Source organism: Acipenser ruthenus, chromosome 11 (genome assembly GCF_902713425.1).
Source record: "Acipenser ruthenus chromosome 11, fAciRut3.2 maternal haplotype, whole genome shotgun sequence".
Lineage (NCBI taxonomy): Eukaryota > Metazoa > Chordata > Actinopteri > Acipenseriformes > Acipenseridae > Acipenser > Acipenser ruthenus.
This window is the reverse complement of record NC_081199.1, coordinates 8,424,956-8,444,619: the sequence shown is the minus strand read 5'-3', so window position 1 is coordinate 8,444,619 and position 19,664 is coordinate 8,424,956. Positions and strand designations below refer to the sequence as shown.

The window sequence follows — 19,664 nt, the reverse complement described above, 5'->3', positions numbered from 1 at the left end:
GCGTTCTCGCGAACTCCTTCAGATGCGATCATATTCAGAGAGCAAAGTTGTGGCACTTGAGAGGACATGTCATTCAAAGTAGCTCCTCACCTATATCGTGTGTATTGTGATACAGTACCTATTGTATTATGACCTCTGAATATTTGAAAGCCAGAAGGCATTGATGAATACAGTACTGTATTTAAGACCAAAGCCCCTGTACTATGTTTTTCCTGCCATTGTTACACCACGTTTCAGAAAGCTGTCAGACAGGTTTACCCAAACTAATTATTTAAAGAGTAGATTAGATTAGTAGATTACAGAAGTTGTTAAAAGGGCACAGGCACTTCTTTCTGGTCCCATTCAATATAATAAACCCAAGCTGTTTTTATTTTACTTTATTGACATACTGGTAACTCAATTTGGTGTGACTGAAAACTTGAGGGGATATCTTCAGACTTCATGAAAACTCACAGGGAGGAAGCACACTGTGTACTGTGTTCTGTAAGCTATTGGCTGGCATGGTTTGTAGCCAGTAACATGCTCTGACTCTGAAGATACTACTGAGGTGAAATGACCTAGGAAGTGAAACCGTAAAAAAACTAGCTGAAAGTAATACATGCAAACTGACACCACAGTAACACCGGATCTCATGTTCTAAAATAAAAATACATGTTTGCAATGCGTCTTTCAAAATTGCAAGAGCCCTATGTAGAGAATGCAAGCAGCATGGTGAATTATTTTGTTCTCTACAACGATCTGGAATTGAGAATTTGGCTGGGGTTTCACTGATTTAAATCTTGGCTGTAGAAAGAAATATTGATGTTTTACTGGGATCAAGCTTAGGGGCAGTGTTATTTCCGTACATTTCAATGATCCTAGGTCAGTGCTCGGAGGAACAATCACTGTGGTGCTACTGTCCTGGGCACTGCATGTTTTATAATAAAGGGTACAGAGATTGGCACCGCTAGTCTAGACACAGCCTAAAAGTCAGTATACTGTACCTGTAACAGAACCATGGTTGATCAGTATAGAGCGAGGTTCCCATAATTGCCTTATATGGCTGGCCCTTTGATCTGTGTGGGAGAGAGGTTTTATTGGCTTGTGCGCAGTACCTGGATCTTCTCCAGGTTACTATCTGAATGACTGAGCTGCCAAGTAAACGAGGATCTATATAGTGTGAGAAGAATCCTATCTGTTAGCAGCGCCAGACAGGCTATTAATCGGGAGACGGAAAGCTGAAACAAACACTCACTTCCTGGTGGGATGACATAAGTTTCAGTGTTACACAATGTACAGTTCTGATCTTCTTTAATGCACGACTCATTAACCAGCTTCGGAAAGGCCCAATTACATCTTGGAAGACTGTTTTCTACAAATACATCCTGTTTCGTAGGCTTGAGTCACAGAGCTTAGGTTATCTGAGTGCATAAGCTGCAACAAATCTCTCGCTAATGCAGTAGCGTTGCAAAAACCCCCTATTGGGATACCATTATGATACCAGGATATCGCCCCAGCAGACATTAGCAAACCACAAAAACCAGAAACAGCAACACATTTGGAGCAAATTTTGCACAGTGTTCCAGGTACAGTACTGCATCAGCACCACATATCAAAATATGTGGTACCATTTCACTGGCAACTTGCAGCTGCCAGCACTGTACAAAGCCATTGCTGCATTGCCATTGAAGATCATTTGGTAATGTAATTATACCCAGGTGTGTACTACAGGATTTATAATTGCATGTCTTGTTGATTTTACTAGCTGCTGTGTTATGTAACCTAGTTAATAGAGGTAACCTGTTGAGAAGTGTTGCTAAAGTGATTAAATGCCAACAATCTGAGCAAACAGGCTCGTGCTCTCAGGGGCTCTGAAGTGCTCTCAGGTGCTCTGAAATGCTCTCAGGTGCTCTGAAGTGCTCTCAGGGGCTCTGAAGAGCTCTCAGGTGCTCTGAAGTGCTCTCATGTGCTCTGAAGTGCTCTCAGGTGCTCTGAAGTGCTCTCAGGTGCTCTGAACTGTTGTTCTAGTTGTTTTCCACCTTGTAACATATCTCACCTGTGTGTATTCAATGGTTTACTTAGTGGCTGTGTTCTAGATATGTTATAAAATGAAAATAAATATTTGCTGTAACATGTGGTTTTTTAAAAACTGCACAGTTAGGATAGTTCATTGATGTACATAACATTGCTTTGTTAGGTATTGTAACTATGGAGGTGTTTAGCCTGATTGCTGGCACCAGATCATTTCAGTAACACATTTCAAGGTCATTCAAAAAACCTGCACTGGTTGCATGACAAGTAGAAACCCCTACCCTACTAGCTGGGGTTCCTTTAGAACAGGACACATATGTATAAAGACAAGTTCTCATACCATATTGATTAGAGGAGGTGTGGTAGAGATTACCTGAATGTTGCACTTCAGAGATCTACACTTTCCTCCTCTATGCATTGTGAGTCATGTTGTTTGAAAGCAGCGAGTCATTTAATGCACTTTGAAGTTTGAAGTCTCTTCTGTTTTGCTATTCTTGTCTGATCAGCTCTTTTCAAAGGAGCCTGGCCCTTCCTTGTACTGCCCCTTGCATTAAAGCTCTGTCACTCAATGCCTTCACAGCATCACTGCAGAGCCGAGGTAGACGATGCTCAAACAGCCTTCTCTAATACCCTGTTCACACTACTTCAATAACCCGCGATCAGCACGTTTTGAAAACTTGGGTTTAGTTTGAATGGAAAAGTCCATTAATAAACTTGAAACAATTAATTTTTCTGGGTCCTTCTATGTGGTTATTTTAAGAAAGTTCCATTTTAAATTTGAACAAAATAAAAATATTTCTCTGACAAGAAGTGTTTTGTTTTGAGTAATTCCCCCACAGTGTGGCTGGCAGAGGTCGATCTATCCAAAGCGTCCTTGTGTGTGTAACTCATTGAAGTGGGTGTCATAAACCAGGAGCATATTGCAAACCCACACACCTTTACAGCTATCTGCTAAGAAGACCAATGCTTCAACAGTGTAATACTCTCTTCAGAGCTGCTGTGTACTGGGGCTCCAACATTTGCCTCTATCCAGCATGCTTTTCCACTAAAGTAGTGTGTAACCATTACAGGTATTACAGTACCTGGGCTAACTCAATCTTGAACAGCATTCCTAATCAGAGTGTGATTCTTAACAGGATTTTTTGTCAGGGGAAGTGTTTGCAAAAACCTGCCCTTCTGTACATGCCAAAGTGAATTTTCTCTAACTGCTGGTTTTGTGAAAGTTTTATTGGCATTTATTTTTCATCGGAGCAGCTGTTCTGGCTGAAGGCTGTGCTGGGTGGGTGGTGTTGAGGAGCGACGGTCCGGGACAGGGTCTGCTCTGTGTGTGTGTGTGTGTGTGTGTGTGTGAGCGTGATCACACCCTGGAGCCTTGCCTAGCCTCCCCACATCCCTAACGGCTTCAACAACAAGCCCCGCCCATTTATTAACATGTAATACATTAAAATCCAGCCCCACTCAATGAATCGTATCCTAACCAATTGTTTAGGCTACTTGCGTCTGCACCATATTTGCCTGGAAAAAAACGGATTATTGAACTATAAAATGCAGACTTTGTCGCTGCAAAAGCAGGAAATGTTTATTTCTGTCACAGTGTGGTGTCAGTACCGCTGTTATTTAAATATAAATATGCAATGCATATATTTTCAAAGAACACTTTTCCTATTATTTGAACGTGTCAAGTGTTCTATGTCGTGCTGTTGGGTAATGATAGTTCAGTTCGCCAGACCTGCCAGCAGTTTCCAATATGAACTAAGAAATAAAAACGTCGCATTTTATATTCAACCTGGAGAAATGCATGCTGTTGAACGGTTGTCTGCAGATGGGGATAACGCCTCTGAATCCAGCGATCCGAGTTCAAATCTCAGTGGGACCTGACTTTTACTATTTTTTTTTAAACAAGCGAACTACCTGATTTCATGTTTCAATCGGTCAGCTGAAATAAAATTCAGTTCCGATGTCTAAGGTCGGAAATGGTTTCATAAAGACTAACGCGTTTTTGAAGGATGTTTGTTTAATTTGCAAAACTTTCCCCACTTCATTTTCGAATGGTGCATTGTAATAGGGGCAGTAGTAATGCCGTGGTCCTTATCCGTTTCATTTCACAGCCCTTTGGCACAGATTCAGTGACCTGCTGCAGGGCGCCGTGGCTTAGATGGTTAAAGCGCCTGTCTAGTAAACAGGAGATCCTGGGTTCGAATCCCAGCGGTGCCTGTTGTTATTATTTTTCAGTACATGTAACACAAACGTTTAGGCTTAAACAAACAATTTCGTTAAAAGGTAAGAGACAAGGAAAAGAAAAAGTCAATCCAATTTACGACGAGGATGTGATTCGAACCCACGCGAGCAGAGCACAATGGATTAGCAGTCCATCGCCTTAACCACTCGGCCACCTCGTCCCGTCTGAGCTGCTCCACAGTATCAAACTGGATGAAACACGGAGGATCTGTTCACAGTGCAGGTGGTGTCGTCAAACCTGTCCTAAAGTGCGCGATTATATGCCAGTGTGCATGCGTTTTAAACAATAGCAAGAAACCTGCAGCGTCAGGTCTGGTTTCAGCACTTGCTGCACCGGATAGCTCAAGCGATTATGAAATATTAGAAACCTTTTCCACAAAAGCGAAATGTTGAGAGGGTCCCTGCATGGTGGCCCAGTATGGGAGGTTGCATGGTGTAATGGTTAGCACTCTGGATTTGGAATCCAGTGATCCGAGATCAAGTGCCGGTGAACCGTACTGTTTGTCTTTAGTTGACTTAGAAAAAGAAAGAAATGGATGCGCAGGCTCTGGTTTTACACATCTAATGTTTGAGGGTCCTACAGCTAGCCTAAAACAACGACTCTGGTGGGACTCGAACCCACAACCTTTGAATCACACATCAGTGTTTAACTAGAAGTCCAACGCGCTATCCATTGCGCCACAGAGCCTGCGAGGGCCAGGACGCGAACAACGTACCCACCAACAAACTGAGCACTGCTGGTTTGGCAGAATTTGAAAAGGGCCTGGGGGCAGTTCCTTTTTCGTTGGTTCAACCTTGACAGCAAAGGCAGCCCTGTAATTAATATTAGATGTCCATGAACTTGGTATATAACTTTTGTTTTGGAATGGGCACGGCGTTGCTTTAAAAAACCTTTAACTGCCCATTCCGTGCAATAAACAGCTGAATAGACAAAACCGGCCGGAACACGGGGTTCCGAAGCTGCACAGAGTATGAACATAATTCACACATTACAACTAAGTGGGAACAACATAACACTATTGAAAAAACCCACCGAACCGACCTTTCATTTCCCATTCCATGCAATAAACAGCTGTATAGACAAAATATAAAAAAGACAAAATATCCTCCTCCCTCCTCCTGTTACATTAGTAAATGTGCTCCCTCTGTGCACAGAATTTTATAGGCCACGGTGTAATTATTAGACGAATTGTCATGCACTCGGCTGTGACATAAGAGCGAGTGTGGAAAAAAAGTGAATTAGCAAGGTGTTCGATGAAGCTTCTGTAAGGTGGCCCAGTGATTAAAGACAAAGGCTTCATACCAGGTGGTTCCCGGTTCAAATCCCAATTCACACTGTGTGTGACCCAGAGCAAATCATTTAATCTCCTTGTGCTCCGTCCTTGAAACATAACACGAGGTCCTATTGGAGGAGACTGTGATACATAGTTCACCCCTAGTCTTTGGAAGTCGCTTTGGATAGAAGCGTCTGCTAAAATGACTAATGAATAATTAAGAGACAAAACTGCTTGACGCCGAAACTGTGTAATTTATATTTTTCGTAGTCTCAGCACCTTCGCAACCCAGTGTTCCGGGAGCTTTTTGGTGATAAAAATGGGCAATATACACAATACAACATTGTGTTTAGCCCAATAACTTTCGCTTTATTAAAAAAGTTATTAAAAAACACTCACCGCCCGAACAGGGACTTGAACCCTGGACCCTCAGATTAAAAGTCTGATGCTCTACCGACTGAGCTATCCGGGCTCAATAGAAACGCAACTGTTTAATACATTAACATGTAATACATTAAAATCCAGCCCCACTCAATGAATCGTATCCTAACCAATTGTTTAGGCTACTTGCATCTGCACCATATTTGCCTGGAAAAAAACGGATTATTGAACTATAAAATGCAGACTTTGTCGCTGCAAAAGCAGGAAATGTTTATTTCTGTCACAGTGTGGTGTCAGTACCGCTGTTATTTAAATATAAATATGCAATGCATATATTTTCAAAGAATACTTTTCCTATTATTTGAACGTGTCAAGTGTTCTATGTCGTGCTGTTGGGTAATGATAGTTCAGTTCGCCAGACCTGCCAGCAGTTTCCAATATGAACTAAGAAATAAAAACGTCGCATTTTATATTCAACCTGGAGAAATGCATGCTGTTGAACGGTTGTCTGCAGATGGGGATAACGCCTCTGAATCCAGCGATCCGAGTTCAAATCTCAGTGGGACCTGACTTTTACTATTTTTTTTTAAACAAGTGAACTACCTGATTTCATGTTTCAATCGGTCAGCTGAAATAAAATTCAGTTCCGATGTCTAAGGTCGGAAATGGTTTCATAAAGACTAACGCGTTTTTGAAGGATGTTTGTTTAATTTGCAAAACTTTCCCCACTTCATTTTCGAATGGTGCATTGTAATAGGGGCAGTAGTAATGCCGTGGTCCTTATCCGTTTCATTTCACAGCCCTTTGGCACAGATTCAGTGACCTGCTGCAGGGCGCCGTGGCTTAGATGGTTAAAGCGCCTGTCTAGTAAACAGGAGATCCTGGGTTCGAATCCCAGCGGTGCCTGTTGTTATTATTTTTCAGTACATGTAACACAAACGTTTAGGCTTAAACAAACAATTTCGTTAAAAGGTAAGAGACAAGGAAAAGAAAAAGTCAATCCAATTTACGACGAGGATGTGATTCGAACCCACGCGAGCAGAGCACAATGGATTAGCTGTCCATCGCCTTAACCACTCGGCCACCTCGTCCCGTCTGAGCTGCTCCACAGTATCAAACTGGATGAAACACGGAGGATCTGTTCACAGTGCAGGTGGTGTCGTCAAACCTGTCCTAAAGTGCGCGATTATATGCCAGTGTGCATGCGTTTTAAACAATAGCAAGAAACCTGCAGCGTCAGGTCTGGTTTCAGCACTTGCTGCACCGGATAGCTCAAGCGATTATGAAATATTAGAAACCTTTTCCACAAAAGCGAAATGTTGAGAGGGTCCCTGCATGGTGGCCCAGTATGGGAGGTTGCATGGTGTAATGGTTAGCACTCTGGATTTGGAATCCAGTGATCCGAGATCAAGTGCCGGTGAACCGTACTGTTTGTCTTTAGTTGACTTAGAAAAAGAAAGAAATGGATGCGCAGGCTCTGGTTTTACACATCTAATGTTTGAGGGTCCTACAGCTAGCCTAAAACAACGACTCTGGTGGGACTCGAACCCACAACCTTTGAATCACACATCAGTGTTTAACTAGAAGTCCAACGCGCTATCCATTGCGCCACAGAGCCTGCGAGGGCCAGGACGCGAACAACGTACCCACCAACAAACTGAGCACTGCTGGTTTGGCAGAATTTGAAAAGGGCCTGGGGGCAGTTCCTTTTTCGTTGGTTCAACCTTGACAGCAAAGGCAGCCCTGTAATTAATATTAGATGTCCATGAACTTGGTATATAACTTTTGTTTTGGAATGGGCACGGCGTTGCTTTAAAAAACCTTTAACTGCCCATTCCGTGCAATAAACAGCTGAATAGACAAAACCGGCCGGAACACGGGGTTCCGAAGCTGCACAGAGTATGAACATAATTCACACATTACAACTAAGTGGGAACAACATAACACTATTGAAAAAACCCACCGAACCGACCTTTCATTTCCCATTCCATGCAATAAACAGCTGTATAGACAAAATATAAAAAAGACAAAATATCCTCCTCCCTCCTCCTGTTACATTAGTAAATGTGCTCCCTCTGTGCACAGAATTTTATAGGCCACGGTGTAATTATTAGACGAATTGTCATGCACTCGGCTGTGACATAAGAGCGAGTGTGGAAAAAAAGTGAATTAGCAAGGTGTTCGATGAAGCTTCTGTAAGGTGGCCCAGTGATTAAAGACAAAGGCTTCATACCAGGTGGTTCCCGGTTCAAATCCCAATTCACACTGTGTGTGACCCAGAGCAAATCATTTAATCTCCTTGTGCTCCGTCCTTGAAACATAACACGAGGTCCTATTGGAGGAGACTGTGATACATAGTTCACCCCTAGTCTTTGGAAGTCGCTTTGGATAGAAGCGTCTGCTAAAATGACTAATGAATAATTAAGAGACAAAACTGCTTGACGCCGAAACTGTGTAATTTATATTTTTCGTAGTCTCAGCACCTTCGCAACCCAGTGTTCCGGGAGCTTTTTGGTGATAAAAATGGGCAATATACACAATACAACATTGTGTTTAGCCCAATAACTTTCGCTTTATTAAAAAAGTTATTAAAAAACACTCACCGCCCGAACAGGGACTTGAACCCTGGACCCTCAGATTAAAAGTCTGATGCTCTACCGACTGAGCTATCCGGGCTCAATAGAAACGCAACTGTTTAATACATTAACATGTAATACATTAAAATCCAGCCCCACTCAATGAATCGTATCCTAACCAATTGTTTAGGCTACTTGCATCTGCACCATATTTGCCTGGAAAAAAACGGATTATTGAACTATAAAATGCAGACTTTGTCGCTGCAAAAGCAGGAAATGTTTATTTCTGTCACAGTGTGGTGTCAGTACCGCTGTTATTTAAATATAAATATGCAATGCATATATTTTCAAAGAATACTTTTCCTATTATTTGAACGTGTCAAGTGTTCTATGTCGTGCTGTTGGGTAATGATAGTTCAGTTCGCCAGACCTGCCAGGAGTTTCCAATATGAACTAAGAAATAAAAACGTCGCTTTTTAAATTCAACCTGGAGAAATGCATGCAGTTGAACGGTTGTCTGCAGATGGGGATAACGCCTCTGAATCCAGCGATCCGAGTTCAAATCTCAGTGGGACCTGACTTTTACTATTTTTTTTAAACAAGTGAACTACCTGATTTCATGTTTCAATCGGTCAGCTGAAATAAAATTCAGTTCCGATGTCTAAGGTCGGAAATGGTTTCATAAAGACTAACGCGTTTTTGAAGGAAGTTTGTTTAATTTGCAAAACTTTCCCCCACTTCATTTTCGAATGGTGCATTGTAATAGGGGCAGTAGTAATGCCGTTGTCCTTATCCGTTTCATTTCACAGGCCTTTGGCACAGATTCAGTGACATGCTGCGGGGCTTAGATGGTTAAAGCGCCTGTCTAGTAAACAGGAATTTTTGGGTTCAAATCCCAGCGGTGCCTGTTGTTATTATTTTTCAGCACATGTATCACAAACGTTTAGGCTGCGTTTGTGTCACATGTTGTTACTGGAGGAGGCTATCCGAAACGCAGCCAAATATAAACATGTACTCACAAACAAACACTTTTGTGAAAAGATAAGAGACAAGGAAAAAAAAGTCAATCAAAATTGCGACGAGGATGGGATTCGAACCCACGCGTGCAGAGCACAATGGATTAGCAGTCCATCGCCTTAACCACTCGGCCACCTCGTCCCGTCTGAGTTGCTCCACATTATCAAACTGGATGAAACACGGAGGATCTGTTCACAGTGCAGGTGGTGTCGTCAAACCTGTCCTAAAGTGCGCGATTATATGCCAGTGTGCATGCGGTTTAAACAATAGCAAGAAACCTGCAGCGTCAGGTGTGGTTTCAGCACTTGCTGCACCGGATAGCTCAAGCGATTATGAAATATTAGAAACCTTTTCCACAAAAGCGAAATGTTGAGAGGGTCCCTGCATGGGGGCCCAGTATGGGAGGTTGCATAGTGTAATGGTTAGCACTCTGGATTTCAAATCCAGTGATCCGAGATCAAGTGCCGGTGAATCGTACTGTTTGTCTTTAGTTGACTTAGAAAAAGAAAGAAATGGATGCGCAGGCTCTGGTTTACCACATCTAATGTTTGAGGGGTCATACAGCTAGCCTAAAACAACGACTCTGGTGGGACTCGAACCCACAACCTTTGAATCACACCTCAGTGTTTAACTAGAAGTCCAACGCGCTATCCATTGCGCCACAGAGCCTGCGAGGGCCAGGACGCGAACAACGTACCCACCAACAAACTGAGCATTGCTGTTTTGGCAGAATTTGAAAAGTGCCTGGGGGCAGTTCCTTTTTCGATGGTTCAACCTTTACAGCAAAGGCAGTCCTGTAATTAATATTAGATGTCCATGAACTTGGTATATAACTTTTGTTTTGGAATGGGCACGGCGTTGCTTTAAAAAACCTTTAACTGCCCATTCTGTGCAATAAACAGCTGAATAGACAAAACCGGCCGGAACACGGGGTTCCGAAGCTGCACAGAGTATGAACATAATTCACACATTACAACTAAGTGGGAACAACATAACACTATTGAAAAAACCCACCGAACCGACCTTTCATTTCCCATTCCATGCAATAAACAGCTGTATAGACAAAATATAAAAAAGACAAAATATCCTCCTCCCTCCTCCTGTTACATTAGTAAATGTGCTCCCTCTGTGCACAGAATATTATAGGCCACGGTGTAATTAGTAGACGAATTGTCATGCACTCGGCTGAGTGACATAAGAGCGAGTGTGGAAAAAATGGAAATTAGCAAGGTGTTCGATGAAGCTTCTGTAAGGTGGCCCAGTGATGAAAGACAAAGGCTTCATACCAGGTGGTTCCCGGTTCAAATCCCAATTCACACTGTGTGTGACCCAGAGCAAATCATTTAATCTCCTTGTGCTCCGTCCTTGAAACATAACACCGAGGTCCTATTGGAGGAGACTGTGATGCATAGTTCACCCCTAGTCTTTGGAAGTCGCTTTGGATAGAAGCGTCTGCTAAAATGACTAATGAATAATTAAGAGACAAAACTGCTTGACGCCGAAACTGTGTAATTTATAATTTTCGTAGTCTTGGCACCTTCGCAACCCAGTGTTCCGGGAGCTTTTTGGTGATAAAAAATAGGCAATATACACAATACAACATTGTGTTTAGCCCATTAACTTTCGCTTTATTAAAAAAGTTATTAAAAAACACTCACCGCCCGAACAGGGACTTGAACCCTGGACCCTCAGATTAAAAGTCTGATGCTCTACCGACTGAGCTATCCGGGCTCAGTAGAAACGCAACTGTTTAATACATTAACATGTAATACATTAAAATCCATCCCCACTCAATGAATCGTATCCTAACCAATTGTTTAGGCTACTTGCGTCTGCACCATATTTGCCTGGAAAAAAACGGATTATTGAACTATAAATGCAGACTTTGTCGCTGCAAAAGCAGGAAATGTTTATTTCTGTCACAGTGTGGTGTCAGTACCGCTGTTATTTAAATATAAATATGCAATGCATATATTTTCAAAGAATACTTTTCCTATTATTTGAACGTTTCAAGTGTTCTATGTCGTGCTGTTGGGTAATGATAGTTCAGTTCGCCAGACCTGCCAGCAGTTTCCAATATGAACTAAGAAATAAAAACGTCGCATTTTAAATTCAACCTGGAGAAATGCATGCTGTTGAACGATTGTCTGCAGATGGGGATAACGCCTCTGAATCCAGCGATCCGAGTTCAAATCTCGGTGGGACGTGACTTTTACTATTTTTTTTTTAAACAAGTGAACTACCTGATTTCATGTTTCAATCGGTCAGCTGAAATAAAATTCAGTTCCGATGTCTAAGGTCGGAAATGGTTTCATAAGGACTAACGCGTTTTTGAAGGATGTTTGTTTAATTTGCAAAACTTTCCCCACTTCATTTTCGAATGGTGCATTGTAATAGGGGCAGTAGTAATGCCGTGGTCCTTATCCGTTTCATTTCACAGGCCTTTGGCACAGATTCAGTGCCCTGCTGTAGGGCGCCGTGGCTTAGATGGTTAAAGCGCCTGTCTAGTAAACAGGAGATCCTGGGTTCGAATCCCAGCGGTGCCTGTTGTTATTATTTTTCAGTACATGTAACACAACCGTTTATGCTTAAAAAAACACTTTTGTTAAAAGGTAAGAGTCAAGGAAAAGAAAAAGTCAATCCAACTTACGACGAGGATGGGATTCGAACCCACGCGTGCAGAGCACAATGGATTAGCAGTCCATCGCCTTAACCACTCGGCCACCTCGTCCCGTCTGAGCAGCTCCACAGTATCAAACTGGATGAAACACGGAGGATCTGTTCAGAGTGCAGGTGGTGTCGTCAAACCTGTCCTAAAGTGCGCGATTATATGCCAGTGTGCATGCGGTTTAAACAATAGCAAGAAACCTGCAGCGTCAGGTGTGGTTTGAGCACTTGCTGCACTGGATAGCTCAAGCGATTATGAAATATTAGAAACCTTTTCCACAAAAGCGAAATGTTGAGAGGGTCCCTGCATGGGGGCCCAGTATGGGAGGTTGCATAGTGTAATGGTTAGCACTCTGGATTTCAAATCCAGTGATCCGAGATCAAGTGCCGGTGAATCGTACTGTTTGTCTTTAGTTGACTTAGAAAAAGAAAGAAATGGATGCGCAGGCTCTGGTTTTACACATCTAATGTTTGAGGGTCCTACAGCTAGCCTAAAACAACGACTCTGGGACTCGAACCCACAACCTTTGAATCACACCTCAGTGTTTGACTAGAAGTCCAACGCGCTATCCATTGCGCCACAGAGCCTGCTCCCTTTTTGAAACATAACACCGAGGTCCTATTGGAGGAGACTGTGACGCATAGTTCACCCCTAGTCTGGAAGTCGCTTTGGATAGAAGCGTCTGCTAAAATGACTAATGAATAATTAAGAGACAAAACTGCTTGACGCAGAAACTCCAGACCGCGCCCAACTTCCCACTGAGAACGGGTAATAACCATTCGTTTTGACTGCTATGGCTTAATATTGTTTGGTACTGGAAGTTTAATAATAAAGGTTTTGTTGATTGATGAGCTACACATGCGTTAAGTGTCTGATTTATTACTTATACCTTCCGGGAATGTTCTAAAACATAATCGTGAGGTTTAAAAATCTTACACTCTTGAAAAAGTTATTCCAAGAAACCGTATTTCAGGGGTTCCAAATAGTATACAAAGAACCTTTTTAAACAGCAGGCTAAACCACCACAAATAAACGTTGAAATCTCGAAGGATTAATAAGAAACCGTAAAACTCAAAAATAACCCCCAGGGGTTCTAATCTATATAGCCTTCTAATACTGAAAATCCATGCAAATTGATTAAAAATCACAGGTTTAGTGCATGGCTCCACATTTGAAAGCTAAACTGGGTTTAAATTATAATTTATCGTAGCCATATATGCCACTGAAGGACTTAGGTCTTGACCAAGTACAACACAAACACACAATAAAAATGCCAGGGATGTAAATTAGTCAGATTTATTTAAAACACAATTTCGTTTCAATTCTCATATTGCACAAACTATTGCTCTGTGTTAGTTGCAGCGTTTCAGCCAAATACTTCAATTCGATGCATTGCTTCAAGGGTTCAGTCGTGTTTTCTCAGGCATTACACTGTCACATAGTTTAATATAGCAGCAACTCATTTAGAGCAAGAATACATTGTTTCATTTCTCTCTCGTATTCACACACACACACACACACACACACACACACACACACACACACACACACACAGCACTAGACGAAACTGTTTGTTTGTTTGTTTGTTTATTCTGTTTTATTTATTTTTTTAGCCTATGCATATGACACACAATGTAAAAACGAATTTTTTTTGAAGAAGAAGAAAATGGGAAATGCATCAAGGTTTCTGTATTTGAAGTCATCCTGCGTAATATTAAAATCTAAACTGTTTTGCTTTGTTTGCTCGTTTTTCCTTACATGTTGTAAACTACATAATTGCAAGGTAGTGTGTTTGCTTGCCTTTGCACTGTAATTGCACTGTATCCATTTTGTATCAAATATAGGCCTATGTACATATATGAATGTTATATACATTTAAAGACATTTTTTTATCATTGTAAGTAAGAACAAAAAAGTTGTGCAAAAAATAAATGTTGTGAAACTGTTGCAGCTATATATACGTGTTATTATTATTTTTTTAATCACATATAACTGTTACAGTTAAGGGCTACCAGCAATTCCAGACCTTTGCAATTGTTCTACTTGTGAAAATACTGTTACTTTATCACCTCCTGCCCTGCAAAGTAGAAAGAAGGCCTCACTATATTCCACTATAAAGAAAAGGGAAAAACGATGTTAATCAATATGGTTCTGCTATAATACTAAAACAAATAGAGAGAGAGAGAGAGAGAGAGAGAGAGAGAGAGAGAGAGAGAGAGAGAGAGAGAGAGAGAGAGTGAGAGTGAGAGTGAGAGGGAGAGGGAGTGGGAGTGGGATTCTGTTTAATAGAGGGAGGGAGGGGGGATTCTGTTTAATATAGAGGGGGGAAGGGGGTACTGTTTGATATAGAGGGGAAGGGAGGGATTCTGTTTACTGTATTAATATAGAGGGATTGTGTTTAGCCCAATAACTTTCGCTTTATTAAAAAAGTTATTAAAAAACACTCACCGCCCGAACAGGGACTTGAACCCTGGACCCTCAGATTAAAAGTCTGATGCTCTACCGACTGAGCTATCCGGGCTCAATAGAAACGCAACTGTTTAATACATTAACATGTAATACATTAAAATCCATCCCCACTCAATGAATCGTATCCTAACCAATTGTTTAGGCTACTTGCATCTGCACCATATTTGCCTGGAAAAAAACGGATTATTGAACTATAAAATGCAGACTTTGTCGCTGCAAAAGCAGGAAATGTTTATTTCTGTCACAGTGTGGTGTCAGTACCGCTGTTATTTAAATATAAATATGCAATGCATATATTTTCAAAGAATACTTTTCCTATTATTTGAACGTGTCAAGTGTTCTATGTCGTGCTGTTGGGTAATGATAGTTCAGTTCGCCAGACCTGCCAGGAGTTTCCAATATGAACTAAGAAATAAAAACGTCGCTTTTTAAATTCAACCTGGAGAAATGCATGCAGTTGAACGATTGTCTGCAGATGGGGATAACGCCTCTGAATCCAGCGATCCGAGTTCAAATCTCAGTGGGACCTGACTTTTACTTTTTTTTTTTAAACAAGTGAACTACCTGATTTCATGTTTCAATCGGTCAGCTGAAATAAAATTCAGTTCCGATGTCTAAGGTCGGAAATGGTTTCATAAAGACTAACGCGTTTTTGAAGAAAGTTTGTTTAATTTGCAAAACTTTCCCCCACTTCATTTTCGAATGGTGCATTGTAATAGGGGCAGTAGTAATGCCGTTGTCCTTATCCGTTTCATTTCACAGGCCTTTGGCACAGATTCAGTGACATGCTGCGGGGCTTAGATGGTTAAAGCGCCTGTCTAGTAAACAGGAATTTCTGGGTTCAAATCCCAGCGGTGCCTGTTGTTATTATTTTTCAGCACATGTATCACAAACGTTTAGGCTGCGTTTGTGTCACATGTTGTTACTGGAGGAGGCTATCCGAAACGCAGCCAAATATAAACATGTACTCACAAACAAACACTTTTGTGAAAAGATAAGAGACAAGGAAAAAAAAGTCAATCAAAATTGCGACGAGGATGGGATTCGAACCCACGCGTGCAGAGCACAATGGATTAGCAGTCCATCGCCTTAACCACTCGGCCACCTCGTCCCGTCTGAGTTGCTCCACATTATCAAACTGGATGAAACACGGAGGATCTGTTCACAGTGCAGGTGGTGTCGTCAAACCTGTCCTAAAGTGCGCGATTATATGCCAGTGTGCATGCGGTTTAAACAATAGCAAGAAACCTGCAGCGTCAGGTGTGGTTTCAGCACTTGCTGCACCGGATAGCTCAAGCGATTATGAAATATTAGAAACCTTTTCCACAAAAGCGAAATGTTGAGAGGGTCCCTGCATGGTGGCCCAGTATGGGAGGTTGCATAGTGTAATGGTTAGCACTCTGGATTTCAAATCCAGTGATCCGAGATCAAGTGCCGGTGAATCGTACTGTTTGTCTTTAGTTGACTTAGAAAAAGAAAGAAATGGATGCGCAGGCTCTGGTTTACCACATCTAATGTTTGAGGGTCCTACAGCTAGCCTAAAACAACGACTCTGGTGGGACTCGAACCCACAACCTTTGAATCACACCTCAGTGTTTAACTAGAAGTCCAACGCGCTATCCATTGCGCCACAGAGCCTGCGAGGGCCAGGACGCGAACAACGTACCCACCAACAAACTGAGCACTGCTGGTTTGGCAGAATTTGAAAAGGGCCTGGGGGCAGTTCCTTTTTCGTTGGTTCAACCTTGACAGCAAAGGCAGTCCTGTAATTAATATTAGATGTCCATGAACTTGGTATATAACTTTTGTTTTGGAATGGGCACGGCGTTGCTTTAAAAAACCTTTAACTGCCCATTCCGTGCAATAAACAGCTGAATAGACAAAACCGGCCGGAACACGGGGTTCCGAAGCTGCACAGAGTATGAACATAATTCACACATTACAACTAAGTGGGAACAACATAACACTATTGAAAAAACCCACCGAACCGACCTTTCATTTCCCATTCCATGCAATAAACAGCTGTATAGACAAAATATAAAAAAGACAAAATATCCTCCTCCCTCCTCCTGTTACATTAGTAAATGTGCTCCCTCTGTGCACAGAATTTTATAGGCCACGGTGTAATTATTAGACGAATTGTCATGCACTCGGCTGTGACATAAGAGCGAGTGTGGAAAAAAAGTGAATTAGCAAGGTGTTCGATGAAGCTTCTGTAAGGTGGCCCAGTGATTAAAGACAAAGGCTTCATACCAGGTGGTTCCCGGTTCAAATCCCAATTCACACTGTGTGTGACCCAGAGCAAATCATTTAATCTCCTTGTGCTCCGTCCTTGAAACATAACACGAGGTCCTATTGGAGGAGACTGTGATACATAGTTCACCCCTAGTCTTTGGAAGTCGCTTTGGATAGAAGCGTCTGCTAAAATGACTAATGAATAATTAAGAGACAAAACTGCTTGACGCCGAAACTGTGTAATTTATATTTTTCGTAGTCTCAGCACCTTCGCAACCCAGTGTTCCGGGAGCTTTTTGGTGATAAAAATGGGCAATATACACAATACAACATTGTGTTTAGCCCAATAACTTTCGCTTTATTAAAAAAGTTATTAAAAAACACTCACCGCCCGAACAGGGACTTGAACCCTGGACCCTCAGATTAAAAGTCTGATGCTCTACCGACTGAGCTATCCGGGCTCAATAGAAACGCAACTGTTTAATACATTAACATGTAATACATTAAAATCCAGCCCCACTCAATGAATCGTATCCTAACCAATTGTTTAGGCTACTTGCATCTGCACCATATTTGCCTGGAAAAAAACGGATTATTGAACTATAAAATGCAGACTTTGTCGCTGCAAAAGCAGGAAATGTTTATTTCTGTCACAGTGTGGTGTCAGTACCGCTGTTATTTAAATATAAATATGCAATGCATATATTTTCAAAGAATACTTTTCCTATTATTTGAACGTGTCAAGTGTTCTATGTCGTGCTGTTGGGTAATGATAGTTCAGTTCGCCAGACCTGCCAGGAGTTTCCAATATGAACTAAGAAATAAAAACGTCGCTTTTTAAATTCAACCTGGAGAAATGCATGCAGTTGAACGGTTGTCTGCAGATGGGGATAACGCCTCTGAATCCAGCGATCCGAGTTCAAATCTCAGTGGGACCTGACTTTTACTATTTTTTTTTAAACAAGTGAACTACCTGATTTCATGTTTCAATCGGTCAGCTGAAATAAAATTCAGTTCCGATGTCTAAGGTCGGAAATGGTTTCATAAAGACTAACGCGTTTTTGAAGGAAGTTTGTTTAATTTGCAAAACTTTCCCCACTTCATTTTCGAATGGTGCATTGTAATAGGGGCAGTAGTAATGCCGTTGTCCTTATCCGTTTCATTTCACAGGCCTTTGGCACAGATTCAGTGACATGCTGCGGGGCTTAGATGGTTAAAGCGCCTGTCTAGTAAACAGGAATTTCTGGGTTCAAATCCCAGCGGTGCCTGTTGTTATTATTTTTCAGCACATGTATCACAAACGTTTAGGCTGCGTTTGTGTCACATGTTGTTACTGGAGGAGGCTATCCGAAACGCAGCCAAATATAAACATGTACTCACAAACAAACACTTTTGTGAAAAGATAAGAGACAAGGAAAAAAAAGTCAATCAAAATTGCGACGAGGATGGGATTCGAACCCACGCGTGCAGAGCACAATGGATTAGCAGTCCATCGCCTTAACCACTCGGCCACCTCGTCCCGTCTGAGCTGCTCCACATTATCAAACTGGATGAAACACGGAGGATCTGTTCACAGTGCAGGTGGTGTCGTCAAACCTGTCCTAAAGTGCGCGATTATATGCCAGTGTGCATGCGGTTTAAACAATAGCAAGAAACCTGCAGCGTCAGGTGTGGTTTCAGCACTTGCTGCACCGGATAGCTCAAGCGATTATGAAATATTAGAAACCTTTTCCACAAAAGCGAAATGTTGAGAGGGTCCCTGCATGGGGGCCCAGTATGGGAGGTTGCATAGTGTAATGGTTAGCACTCTGGATTTCAAATCCAGTGATCCGAGATCAAGTGCCGGTGAATCGTACTGTTTGTCTTTAGTTGACTTAGAAAAAGAAAGAAATGGATGCGCAGGCTCTGGTTTTACACATCTAATGTTTGAGGGTCCTACAGCTAGCCTAAAACAACGACTCTGGTGGGATTCGAACCCACAACCTTTGAATCACACCTCAGTGTTTGACTAGAAGTCCAACGCGCTATCCATTGCGCCACAGAGCCTGCTCCGTCCTAGAAACACAACACCGAGGTCCTATTGGAGGAGACTGTGACGCATAGTTCACCCCTAGTCTGGAAGTCGCTTTGGATAGAAGCGTCTGCTAAAATGACTAATGAATAATTAAGAGACAAAACTGCTTGACGCAGAAACTCCAGACCGCGCCCAACTTCCCACTGAGAACGGGTAATAACCATTCGTTTTGTCTGCTATGGCTTAATATTGTTTGGTACTGGAAGTTTAATAATAAAGGTTTTGTTGATTGATGAGCTACACATGCGTTAAGTGTCTGATTTATTACTTATACCTTCCGGGAATGTTCTAAAACATAATCGTGAGGTTTAAAAATCTTACACTCTTGAAAAAGTTATTCCAAGAAACCGTATTTCAGGGGTTCCAAATAGTATACAAAGAACCTTTTTAAACAGCAGGCTAAACCACCACAAATAAACGTTGAAATCTCGAAGGATTCATAAGAAACCGTAAAACTCAAAAATAACCCCCAGGGGTTCTAATCTATATAGCCTTCTAATACTGAAAAGCCATGCAAATTGATTAAAAATCACAGGTTTAGTGCATGGCTCCACATTTGAAAGCTAAACTGGGTTTAAATTATAATTTATCGTAGCCATATATGCCACTGAAGGACTTAGGTCTTGACCAAGTACAACACAAACACACAATAAAAATGCCAGGGATGTAAAATAGTCAGATTTATTTAAAACACAATTTCGTTTCAATTCTCATATTGCACA

General features: G+C 41.7%; 19 non-coding genes across 19 annotated transcripts; 3 read left to right on the top strand and 16 right to left on the bottom strand.

The window, feature by feature from the left end:
• The first annotated feature begins 4,150 nt into the window (after positions 1-4,150).
• On the top strand, positions 4,151-4,224 carry trnat-agu (transfer RNA threonine (anticodon AGU)). The gene has a single exon. It is a non-coding gene; the product is annotated as a tRNA-Thr (tRNA).
• Positions 4,225-4,327: 103 nt separating this feature from the next.
• On the bottom strand, positions 4,328-4,409 carry trnas-gcu (transfer RNA serine (anticodon GCU)). Its single transcript has one exon. It is a non-coding gene; the product is annotated as a tRNA-Ser (tRNA).
• Positions 4,410-4,845: 436 nt separating this feature from the next.
• trnar-ucu (transfer RNA arginine (anticodon UCU)) lies at positions 4,846-4,936 on the bottom strand. The gene is given in 2 exon segments: positions 4,846-4,881; positions 4,900-4,936. It is a non-coding gene; the product is annotated as a tRNA-Arg (tRNA).
• A 985-nt stretch (positions 4,937-5,921) lies between these two features.
• Positions 5,922-5,994, bottom strand: trnak-uuu (transfer RNA lysine (anticodon UUU)). The gene has a single exon. It is a non-coding gene; the product is annotated as a tRNA-Lys (tRNA).
• Positions 5,995-6,735: 741 nt separating this feature from the next.
• trnat-agu (transfer RNA threonine (anticodon AGU)) lies at positions 6,736-6,809 on the top strand. Its single transcript has one exon. It is a non-coding gene; the product is annotated as a tRNA-Thr (tRNA).
• Positions 6,810-6,912: 103 nt separating this feature from the next.
• On the bottom strand, positions 6,913-6,994 carry trnas-gcu (transfer RNA serine (anticodon GCU)). Its single transcript has one exon. It is a non-coding gene; the product is annotated as a tRNA-Ser (tRNA).
• A 436-nt stretch (positions 6,995-7,430) lies between these two features.
• On the bottom strand, positions 7,431-7,521 carry trnar-ucu (transfer RNA arginine (anticodon UCU)). Its single transcript is given in 2 exon segments — positions 7,431-7,466; positions 7,485-7,521. It is a non-coding gene; the product is annotated as a tRNA-Arg (tRNA).
• Positions 7,522-8,506: 985 nt separating this feature from the next.
• On the bottom strand, positions 8,507-8,579 carry trnak-uuu (transfer RNA lysine (anticodon UUU)). Its single transcript has one exon. It is a non-coding gene; the product is annotated as a tRNA-Lys (tRNA).
• Positions 8,580-9,555: 976 nt separating this feature from the next.
• trnas-gcu (transfer RNA serine (anticodon GCU)) lies at positions 9,556-9,637 on the bottom strand. Its single transcript has one exon. It is a non-coding gene; the product is annotated as a tRNA-Ser (tRNA).
• A 437-nt stretch (positions 9,638-10,074) lies between these two features.
• Positions 10,075-10,165, bottom strand: trnar-ucu (transfer RNA arginine (anticodon UCU)). The gene is given in 2 exon segments: positions 10,075-10,110; positions 10,129-10,165. It is a non-coding gene; the product is annotated as a tRNA-Arg (tRNA).
• Positions 10,166-11,154: 989 nt separating this feature from the next.
• On the bottom strand, positions 11,155-11,227 carry trnak-uuu (transfer RNA lysine (anticodon UUU)). The gene has a single exon. It is a non-coding gene; the product is annotated as a tRNA-Lys (tRNA).
• Positions 11,228-11,968: 741 nt separating this feature from the next.
• Positions 11,969-12,042, top strand: trnat-agu (transfer RNA threonine (anticodon AGU)). Its single transcript has one exon. It is a non-coding gene; the product is annotated as a tRNA-Thr (tRNA).
• A 103-nt stretch (positions 12,043-12,145) lies between these two features.
• trnas-gcu (transfer RNA serine (anticodon GCU)) lies at positions 12,146-12,227 on the bottom strand. Its single transcript has one exon. It is a non-coding gene; the product is annotated as a tRNA-Ser (tRNA).
• Positions 12,228-14,612: 2,385 nt separating this feature from the next.
• On the bottom strand, positions 14,613-14,685 carry trnak-uuu (transfer RNA lysine (anticodon UUU)). Its single transcript has one exon. It is a non-coding gene; the product is annotated as a tRNA-Lys (tRNA).
• A 977-nt stretch (positions 14,686-15,662) lies between these two features.
• On the bottom strand, positions 15,663-15,744 carry trnas-gcu (transfer RNA serine (anticodon GCU)). The gene has a single exon. It is a non-coding gene; the product is annotated as a tRNA-Ser (tRNA).
• Positions 15,745-16,180: 436 nt separating this feature from the next.
• Positions 16,181-16,271, bottom strand: trnar-ucu (transfer RNA arginine (anticodon UCU)). Its single transcript is given in 2 exon segments — positions 16,181-16,216; positions 16,235-16,271. It is a non-coding gene; the product is annotated as a tRNA-Arg (tRNA).
• A 985-nt stretch (positions 16,272-17,256) lies between these two features.
• On the bottom strand, positions 17,257-17,329 carry trnak-uuu (transfer RNA lysine (anticodon UUU)). Its single transcript has one exon. It is a non-coding gene; the product is annotated as a tRNA-Lys (tRNA).
• A 976-nt stretch (positions 17,330-18,305) lies between these two features.
• Positions 18,306-18,387, bottom strand: trnas-gcu (transfer RNA serine (anticodon GCU)). The gene has a single exon. It is a non-coding gene; the product is annotated as a tRNA-Ser (tRNA).
• Positions 18,388-18,823: 436 nt separating this feature from the next.
• Positions 18,824-18,914, bottom strand: trnar-ucu (transfer RNA arginine (anticodon UCU)). The gene is given in 2 exon segments: positions 18,824-18,859; positions 18,878-18,914. It is a non-coding gene; the product is annotated as a tRNA-Arg (tRNA).
• Between the last annotated feature and the right edge of the window lie 750 nt (positions 18,915-19,664).